Here is a 9647-nt window from a genome sequence, read left to right on the forward strand (position 1 = left end):
GGGGAATAATCCAGCGGGCTGAATTAAACCCACCTAGCCCCAGTTCTTCAGTTTGTTGCACATGGATTATCCTTGAATCCATACCGCCTCATGCTGATGTCACAGAGTCTCTGTGGAGGCTCAAGGGTTTGCCTAGGTGGTGTCAACTGTGAGCTTAGAGCAAACATCTTCTAGTCAGAGTTTAAAAGAGGCAGCTACTTACCATGTTCATCAGTGATGGATGGGTATAAGAAGGGTTAAGGCTCAGTTTTGGCAAGTGGAGGGACCCTGATTCAGCAAAGCACTTAATCATATGTTTAAATCTATCCCATTCAACAAATCAGGAAAGCACATGCTTAAGTGCCATTGAGGTTTAACATCAAGGTGAAGTCAATGCCTAAGGCTGAACAGGTGCTCATGCACTTGGCTGATTAGGAATGAACTGGTGAACAGGAATGCAAGAATTATTCCACAGTGAAGGGCTAAACCACAGAACTGTTTTGTTGTTTCTAGCATTTTGGCCACAATCCTTTGATGAGTTACCCTTAAATAGGTGCCTGCCTCCCACCCCCGCTCCCAGAATCCACCGGACTTCAAAATGTCACTGCAGGAAGCATTGTCTGGAGAAGAATAAAAACCAAGACAATTGCTGTGGTGAAAGGAACTTTAAAGATGCCATCAGCTTTTGAGAGGAGGAGCTGAAGAAGAATGTGATGATATTAATATGTGGCTTTCTATTTTAATTATCTTTCAATCATTCAACCATGGCAGTATTGTCATTTGACTGGTTAATTTTGATAGTCAAATGACCAGATATTTGGACAGTTAAGACTTTGCTGCTGTTAGAAAAATAATTTTATAGCAGCCATTAGTATTAGCATGGTTACTAACAACAACTATATTCTCTCATGTGATTTCATTGATGCTGTTATGTTGATAGCACAGTACACCCTGAGGTTAGTGGAACTGCTGGGTGGGGGTTTAAGTGGGGGAGGGTTACAAATATTGAACAAAGAGATGATTGGTGTTCTAAGGTCTCTTTGGAAACATAATTGTTCCTCATTGAGTAATAGCATTTAGTTGCAGTATGGAAAATTTGTTCAGTTCAGTATAAAATTCCACCCTAAAAAGGTATTTAGACCCATTGTGAGCTCTGCTAGAGAGACCAGCTTTGAAGAGAATCAGTTCAATGAAGTTCAAGTACAATTTGTTGAGGTTCCTAATCAAAAAGCATCTTCTTCTTAAATTGACAATTGGACCCACAAACCATATCTGATTTCTGAGGTGTGGTATGGTGATGGCACTACATGCAGCCATATGGGATTCAGACCTTGGGACTGCTATCAGACTTGTGCTCCCTTGTCCTACAAACCCATAGCCCAGGCACACACACTTCAATGGCAGGATGCCGATGGAGATCAGTGAAAATCAGAATTTCCATCCTTTCGGAAATTCTAACATTTCAACATTTGTTTTTATCCTGAAATGGGGCAAAGTTGAACCATCAGTTTTTTTAATGGAACAAAAGTTCCCTAAAATTTTGACTCAGACATGAAATAAAACACTTTGTTTTGAATCAGCTTGACAATAAACTGCACCGTGCGGCTTGGGCAGAAGGGAGACTGTGGTGCAACATGAGAGATGTAGTCTGGCCACGGAACCTGGCCCAGAGAAGAGAATGAGGATGTGGGGAACCCAAACTGCAACTCCCAGGAGGCAGTGCTGTACAAACTACTGATACAGCTTAATGATGAACCAACACTAAACAAAGTGCTTTGGTTCAGTTCAACAACTGAAATGTTTCAATTCAGGTCAAACTGACCTGCCACAAAATATTTTGATTTGATTTTTCTGATGGAAAGCCAAAAAAATTGGCAAAAGTGACATTTTTCTTGCATTTTCTACTGAAAAAATCCTTTTGTTGGAAAATTCTTAACCAGCTCTATCAATCACATGGAATTCACCCATATGGTCCTAACAGAGATCCCTTTTCAATGAGTCAGGAAAAAGTTAAAGCACCCGGTGCGCCCTCCCTCCTCCCCGCCAATAGAAAATGACTTCCAGAGCCAAAATGTTGCCATTTGTGCCTGTTAGCAGAATTACAGTGGTTAAGTATCCATCCCAGTTACACTGTGAGACAATGCAGGAGACCAATCCCCTCATCATATGTAAAACAAGAAGTTATTGCCCTGGGACTATTAACCAAAGAAATAATGCAATTATGAGAACTGTTAATCAGTAGCTCTGTCTCTCTCTTGGGATGTCTGCTGCATCCATTAATTTGCACTTCTCTTGCACCTTTCATCTAATCATCCCAAAGTATTTGTCAGTTTGTTTAAGCCTCACAGCATCTCTTGAAGCTAGATAGCTAATTTACACAGTGGTAAACTGAGGTACGGGAAGGCTAAGGGGCTTGAGCAGCGTTACAGCAGCCAGTGGCAGAACAGGAAATACCAGATTTCTTGACTTCAGTTCTCCTATGCTAACTGCTGCACAATCCTGCCTCTCAAAATTCCCAAAGCAGTTCAGATACATTTCTGCTCCACCCCAAAACAAACAAATGATAAATTATGCAAGGAACGTTAACAGGAAAGACTCCTCTAAAACCATCAGACAGCACTTCTACAAGCACCATGTGATGGGCCAGATCCCCAGGCAGCGTTATCCAGAGTAGCTCCATTGACTCTTGTGTTGCTTTCACCTGTTTATACCAGCTGAGAATCTGGTCCCTAAAACTGAAAAGTTCCTTTGTCCTTTTTTTATGCGTATAAATTGAGTGAGTGGATGAAGAGATGATGTAGCAAAAATTGTAAAACCACACTTAGCGTGTATATAGAAACCCCCCTGAAGAAAAGCTGGGGATGTAAGATGGGACAGTAAAGTTCAGTGACATTGACCTGATATACTTATTTTTTTAAACCCCTTGCGTATACAAATAACCATTCAGATGTTTTACTAGTTCTTGTTAATGATAAAAACCCTCCATTTTCTGGTTTGGAAGACAAATGAAGGTGCTCTCTGTGCCTGCACACGTGCGTCTGTACACACGTGTGTAGAAGGGTGATATTACGTAATATAAATTTTCCCACTGTCTCCAAAGAGTTAATTATGGCACATCATAAACTCTGATTCATATTTATGTTCCTTATTTTATTCTGAACTATTCTATCAGGAGCAACCTCAAAAAAGGCTAATTTCTAAGTGTTTCCTCTACCAAAGTTAGTAAATATTTGACAAATGAAATATGAAAAATTTAATTGGCCTGGGAAGAGTTACTGTTTTAAATCTGGAGACACTGAAGGGGAGCACATGTGGATTTAAGTCCTGCTTCAGTGTAGCCATAATTCTGAAGCTGCTAGGGTGCCTTCATAACTATTAGGAAAATATAAGCTTTTCATGATCCCCCCCTGCCAATCTTTTTGTTCCGTCTAGTTAAATTATACAGTACATTCGCTGTACAATGTCAACGTATAATCACCACGGTGACAGCCGCTGGTGATAATACTAGGGATGGGTTTGGAGCTGAATACCCAAATTTGATTAGTAGACTTTTTATCTTCGATGGGGAAACTCCCCCCTCCTCCTTTTCTTCAGGGACCTTTTGTTCCTGTGACCTTCCTTGATTAAGGATGAAACTCCCTTCCTGGTTAATCCATGCTGCTCCTCGATTTGATGCAGAAATCACGAGTGATAAGAGTCCACAGCACTCACAGACACCTGTCAGAGCAAAGAAGGAGAAATTGACCTCCTCCACTGGCTCCCTTGGTGAAGCCTCTTTAGTGTGGAACTGAGGTAGGCAGTAAATACTAACAGAGTTAATCGCTAATAGAGGAACCTTGTCCTGCACCATTCATTGAATTTCCTATAAACATTTAGCTTTTAAATGAACAGCGGCTGTGGATGTTATATTGCATTACACCAATGTGCGTAGTGGTCATTTGGATCTATGATGATTAACTAATAATACTCTAAATAGGCCCTGACCTAATAGCCTCTAATTTCCCTGAATTACACAGCTGCTCTGTGAGTCTGAATTTAATCAAGAAGCCACTTTGAGAGCTGTTTGTAAATAGCCATCTATTTATTATCTAAAATGTTAACTCTTTAACAGCCATCCGGTTTTATAGCCCTTGGAGTACTCTGTTCTGGCCTGCATTAAAAAGAGAAGTGCCACTTTCCCTGGCCTCCTAGGAAGAAGGCTCCATTTAGTGACCTCAGAGAGATTATTGCCGGTTTATTGGTAATGCAGTTCATGGATAGAATAAATAACAAGTAAATAAGGAGAAACAATCTGTATAGAATCATAGAGCCATACATTCAGGTAGGAGTCGTTTGTTTCTGTGTGTTTGTGTGTGGTGGGGGGCTTAACTCTTGACAGCAAAGCTATTGGAGCCTGTACAGTCACCAGCATCTTGAAATGGAATTATGGACCCATAATTCAAAATGTGCTCTCTTGTTTTTAGTGTATAGATTTTTAAACCAGTTTGGGTCCTTTCCCTTCCATGTACTGCCCTCTGGCCTACTGTGACCTCCTGGCCTGCTCCCCACCTCATGTCCTGGGCACCTTCATGTAGTGTGTCCTGGCTTGGGTATTTGGACTGATGTTCAAGATTTTGGACTGATGTTCAAATTTTCCTTTCCCTACTTTTGCATCTCCAAGCCCTCTTTTGCTTGCTAGTCTCTGTTAGATTGTTTTGCCCATAATATTGAGTCACAGCAGTCCCCATTCCTGAGAGACCCAATTACAACCCCTTGAAATCAAAAGTAAAACTATTACAAGAAAGCAAATTAAGTTTCCGATCCCATTCTGTGTATCTGGTATTTACAGTAAAGGGTGATGCTGAACCAAAGGAGAAAAGACACATAGTTTTATATCTCCCCACCATATAGAGACCTGGGTAGCTAAACCACTACCAGTTTATACCATGTTTGACATCCATGGGGTGTAAATTTGATAATGTGATTAAAGCATTGTTCACATGACAAAATTAGACTGGAGGAAAAAGCTGGATATTTCTTATGTCAAAAACTGTAAAGTAGGAGTGAGATGTCAGGGAGTAACAATTGGTTAGCTCTGATTTCTAATGCTTTATATAATAATTTGAACAACTGCTCTTATTCAGTCTGGTATCTCTAATGTATTTCTTCTGAACGCTCCCTAATATGATTCTGCACCCTATTTGGCCATTTGAGACTGGAATTTCAAAGAAGTCTGAGATAGGTGCCCAGTTCCCTTTAAGGCGCCCAACTCCCTTAAGCTCTTTGAAAAGCCCAGTCGCAGTGCTCCTGATGCTAAGGACATTTGCTAATAAGTACTGGCCCTGAAAGAGCAGCAGTTCCCCCACGTTGTGTTATTCACAAGCTATTAGCATCATGCGAATTGAAATATTGAAATAACTTTATGATGTATATCTGAAAGATGAAAACTAGATAACGGCTTTCCCCCTACCTTAAAAGTTAGCTGTGTGTCCAGAAGCGGTCCTGTATATTTATAAAAGCTGTTTCTTCTCAAAGGCTGTCCCACACATTCCTAAGGCAAAACTTTCTCAGTGGTACTTACAGTCACTGGCAGATGCTGCTCTTTCAGAGTCTTTAGCTCATGACATAGTTTCTGTTGTTTAACTGATCCTGGTAGGTGAAAACCTTTCCACACCAGTGATGAAACAGCAAAACCTAGAGTTAAAAGCTTTCCCTTCCAGGACTCCTCTGGGTTTGTTTTGCTGTGGCTGAACTCTGAGCTTATTTCCCTATTATGAAGATTACTGTTACCATAAATGGTAAGGTATGAATGGATGCAGTCCTTTTAAGATTAATTGCTGAAAAGTAGAAAGCCACAATGTTCAGAGGCTTGACTCTCGTTTCCACTAAAGCTCCTTTCCTGTGCTCTGGCCATGTAAAGGTAATTCAAAGCAGGTCTGCTTATGTTCTCTTTACACTGCCAGGGCACTAGAAATTGACTTTAGTATAAAAGAGAATTGGGCCCTTTGTGTTCAATCTAAAAGTAATGACCCTGCTACCAATGACAGTTTTTTTTAAAAAAAATGATACATTACACCCATGGGCAAGAAAAGTAAAGTAATCTGAACTTGTATTCACTATTCTGAAGTTAGCTAACTGCATTTAAGTTTTATTTTTGGAGTTAAAGGAGCCTGATCTTTTCTAAAGATCAAAATGCCAGGGCTGTACGTAAAAACTGAGCATGTGATTACTGTTGCATATGCAAGCAGTGCTCTAGAGGTAGATGCCTATCTGGATCTCTACATGCACAAAATTTAGATGCAGAATTGCACTATGTGCGTATTTAATATACCACACAGTCATGCTTCGCTTCGTAATATTTTGAAAATTAGGCCTTCAGAGAATTTAGACAAGTAATAAGAAACATATTGATTCAGAATGAAACGAGTTCTACACACAATCAGCATAGTGCAGACAGCAGTAACACCAGCTTTCCCTTCCAATGTGCCTGAGTCTTAATCTTGGAAAGTCATGCTGAGTTGACACTTTCAGGAAGAGTGCTTTAGTGGCAACAGTGTTGCAAATATTCTTTTTTATGTTGACACCTTATTGTCCAGTAGGTCTTGAGTTAAGTCTGACAATTCTTTCCACATAGGCCACAGAAAAGCCACCAGCTACTAATCATTTTTTGTTTCCATTGATTTTGGTCAGAGTTGAGCTAATGGACAATGGCATTGCAGCAGTGTAAATCAGAGCAGAGTTCAGCAAAATCAATTTTTTCTTGTAATGCTTTTATCTAACTCCCAGTGTGATGCTATAACTTAAAGGATGAATGTGAGACTTGGAAATATAAGCAGGGAGATATTAAGTAGGAGCAAGAAGGTGGTTTTACTTCTATACACAGCTTCACTGAGACTATTTCTGGATTACTGTGTCTAGTTTAGGTGTCCAAAAAGATGTTGAAAAAATTGGTTCAGAAAAAAGCTTTAAACAATGAGGTCTAGAAAACATGCCTTCTAGTGAGAGACTAAAGAAGCTCAAACTACCGGTATTTAGTTTATCCAAGGTGACTTGATTATGACTTAGAGGTGACTTGATTATGGTCTTCAAGTATCTACATGGAGAGGAGATTTCTGATGGTAAACTACTCTTTTTAATATAGCAGAAAAAGTCATAACATGCTTCATAAAGTAACAATCCAGTGTGTTGGAAGCTGAAGTTATACAATTTGGACGAGCAATAAGGTGCAAATCTTTAACAGTGAGGGTAAAACCATTAGAAGAAACTTACTTAGAAAAGTAGTTGTCAAGGTTCCTTCCCCACTCTGAACTCTAGGGTACAGATGTGGGGACCTGCATGAAAGACCCCCTAAGCTTATTCTTACCAGCTTAGGTTAAAACTTCCCCAAGGTACAAACTTTTACCTTTTGCCCTTGGACCTTATGCTGCCACCACCAAGCGTGTTAAACAAAGAACAGGGGAAGTGCCCACTTGGAGACATCTTCCCCCCCCAAATATCCCCCCAAGCCCTACACCCCCTTTCCTGGGGAAGGCTTGATAAAAATCCTCACCAATTTGCATAGGTGTACACTGACCCAAACCCTTGGATCTTAAGAACAATGAAAAAGCAATCAGGTTCTTAGAAGAAGAATTTTAATTAAAGAAAAAGTAAAAGAATCACCTCTGTAATCAGGATGGTGAATACCTTACAAGGTAATTAGATTCAAAACAGAGATTCCCTCTAGGCAAAACCTTAAGTTACAAAAAGGCACAAAAACAGGAATATTCATTCCATTCAGCACAGTTATTTTACCAGCCATTTAAACAAAACAGAAATCTAACGCATATCTAGCTAGATTACTTACTAAATTCTAAGACTCCCTTCCTTTTCTGTTCCCAACAAAACATCACACAGACAGACAGGACCCTTTGTTCCCCCCCCCCCCCAGCTTTGAAAGTATCTTGTCTCCTCATGGTCATTTTGGTCAGGTGCCAGTGAGGTTATCTTAGCTTCTTAAACCTTTACAGGTAAAAGGGTTTTTCCTCTGGCCAGGAAGGATTTAAAGGTGGTTAGCCTTCCCTTTATATTTATGACAGTAGTGGATTCTCCACTATTTACTACTTCATATTAAGACTGGATATCTTTCTTAAATACATGGTATAGCTCAAATGGAAGTTAAGGGCTTGATGCAGAAAAACACTGGGTGAGGTTTTTGGCTGGTGTTATGCAGGAGGTCAGAGTAGATAATCACAGTGGTCTCCACTAGCTTTAAAACTGACGAATCTTCATTTCTTGCTGTCCTTTCTCTTCATCGCAATCTCATCATGTCCACAGACTAATGCACTCAGGCTGATTTTAGTTTGAAGCATAGATTCCAAGGCCAGAAGGGCCCATTGTGATCATCTAGTCTGATTTCTTGTATAACACAGGCTATAGAATTCCCAAAAATTATTTCTAGGGCAGATCTTTTAGGGGGGAAAAATCAATCCATACGTGAAGGCATTTCACTGCAAAAGCAATGGCAAAACTTGTATACTTCCCAGACAAAATACTGCTAGAGTGAAAAACCAAGGTTCCACTAAGTGTAGCAGGGAAGAGATACTCATAGCATTTGACTGTGTAGCATCAGACTGCTCTGGCCATGGTTAAAGTTGACACCTTAGACTTGAACCATGCTGATGCTCCAGTTCCATTTGTTAAAGGCTCCCTGTCCCCTCTTGCTCACATGTCTATGGTTGTTACATGCACATACATGTATGGACGGGCACACACACATACATTTTTCTATCTCGATAGAACTGTATCTAAGTACAAGTAGGCATGGGAGACAGTATTGGCACAAACAAAAAACAAATCAATATAGGAGAGCTGGAACATGTGACGGGATCAGAGATTCATGTCTGATAAACATTCCAAAGTTGGGATGCTTCTCTGAGACTTTATGGGGACTATGCACATGGGCAGACTGCGGTATCTGTGTGGAGACCCACTGACTTCAGTAGTGCTCCTGGCAGGCACAGCCAGATCAAGCTTTTGTCAAATCTGATCTGAACCTTTTTGGGTCTCAAGAATTGGACTGGAAATCTAATGAGATTTTTGTAAGCAACTGCCTCTGAGCTGGCTAGAAATACTACATGAGGTCATTCCTGAGGCTTGCTGACACTTTTACTTCTGGTCCTAGCTGTAACTTCGTAGTGTGGAGGCAGCAAAAATAACCAAACAATGGGAAGAAGAGTTGTCCAAACTTTCCTGAACTTCCAGTGTTAATTTTGGGTTCAGCTCAAGACTCTTACCAAAACTTCAGCTCAATTCTTGTTTTATCCCTGTTAATTTATCCCCTTCTCTCTGGAACAGAAAATGGGAGAAACTGGATGAGCTTTGATTGTTGTGAATTTTTCTAAAAAGATGACAACTCCAGCTGGAATGAGAAAAAACATAAGCCCTTAAGCTGTTGAGGGATCTGAATTTAGAAGTCACCAGCTCCAGAACCCTAATTAGTTAACTGTCTAGTAAAAGAGAATTAAGTTAAAGATTGTATGGGGAATTATTTTCACTACACTGCCATGCTTGGAAGTTTAAAAGCTCTTCAAAGAGAAAAGTGATGGAAGAGAGAAAGTGTGGGTGTTTAAATCAAAACTAGAGGAAGTGTAAACATTCGCATGAAGGGATTTGTGAAATATAAATAATGATATGATTGATTGGTCTATAAG

General features: G+C 40.1%; 1 protein-coding gene across 7 annotated transcripts in view; it reads right to left on the bottom strand.

Moving 5' to 3' along the window:
- The window catches only part of KCNMB1 (potassium calcium-activated channel subfamily M regulatory beta subunit 1), a gene marked incomplete at its 3' end in the record, with an annotated part of 96511 nt that extends 90795 nt beyond the window's left edge, over window positions 1-5716 (bottom strand). Inside the window, exons 1-2 of one of the 7 annotated variants that reach the window (XM_084636960.1) lie at window positions 5540-5711; window positions 3578-3696 (exon numbers count right to left, since the gene is read on the bottom strand). Of the gene's footprint in view, window positions 1-3509; window positions 3697-5428 lie in introns of those variants that run through there. The other 6 variants (XM_084636958.1, XM_084636963.1, XM_084636962.1 and 3 more) reach the window with 6 other exon arrangements.
- Window positions 5717-9647: the final 3931 nt, after the last annotated feature.

This window comes from Lepidochelys olivacea (genome assembly GCF_965140295.1).
Source record: "Lepidochelys olivacea isolate rLepOli2 genome assembly, chromosome: 8".
Classification (NCBI taxonomy): domain Eukaryota; kingdom Metazoa; phylum Chordata; order Testudines; family Cheloniidae; genus Lepidochelys; species Lepidochelys olivacea.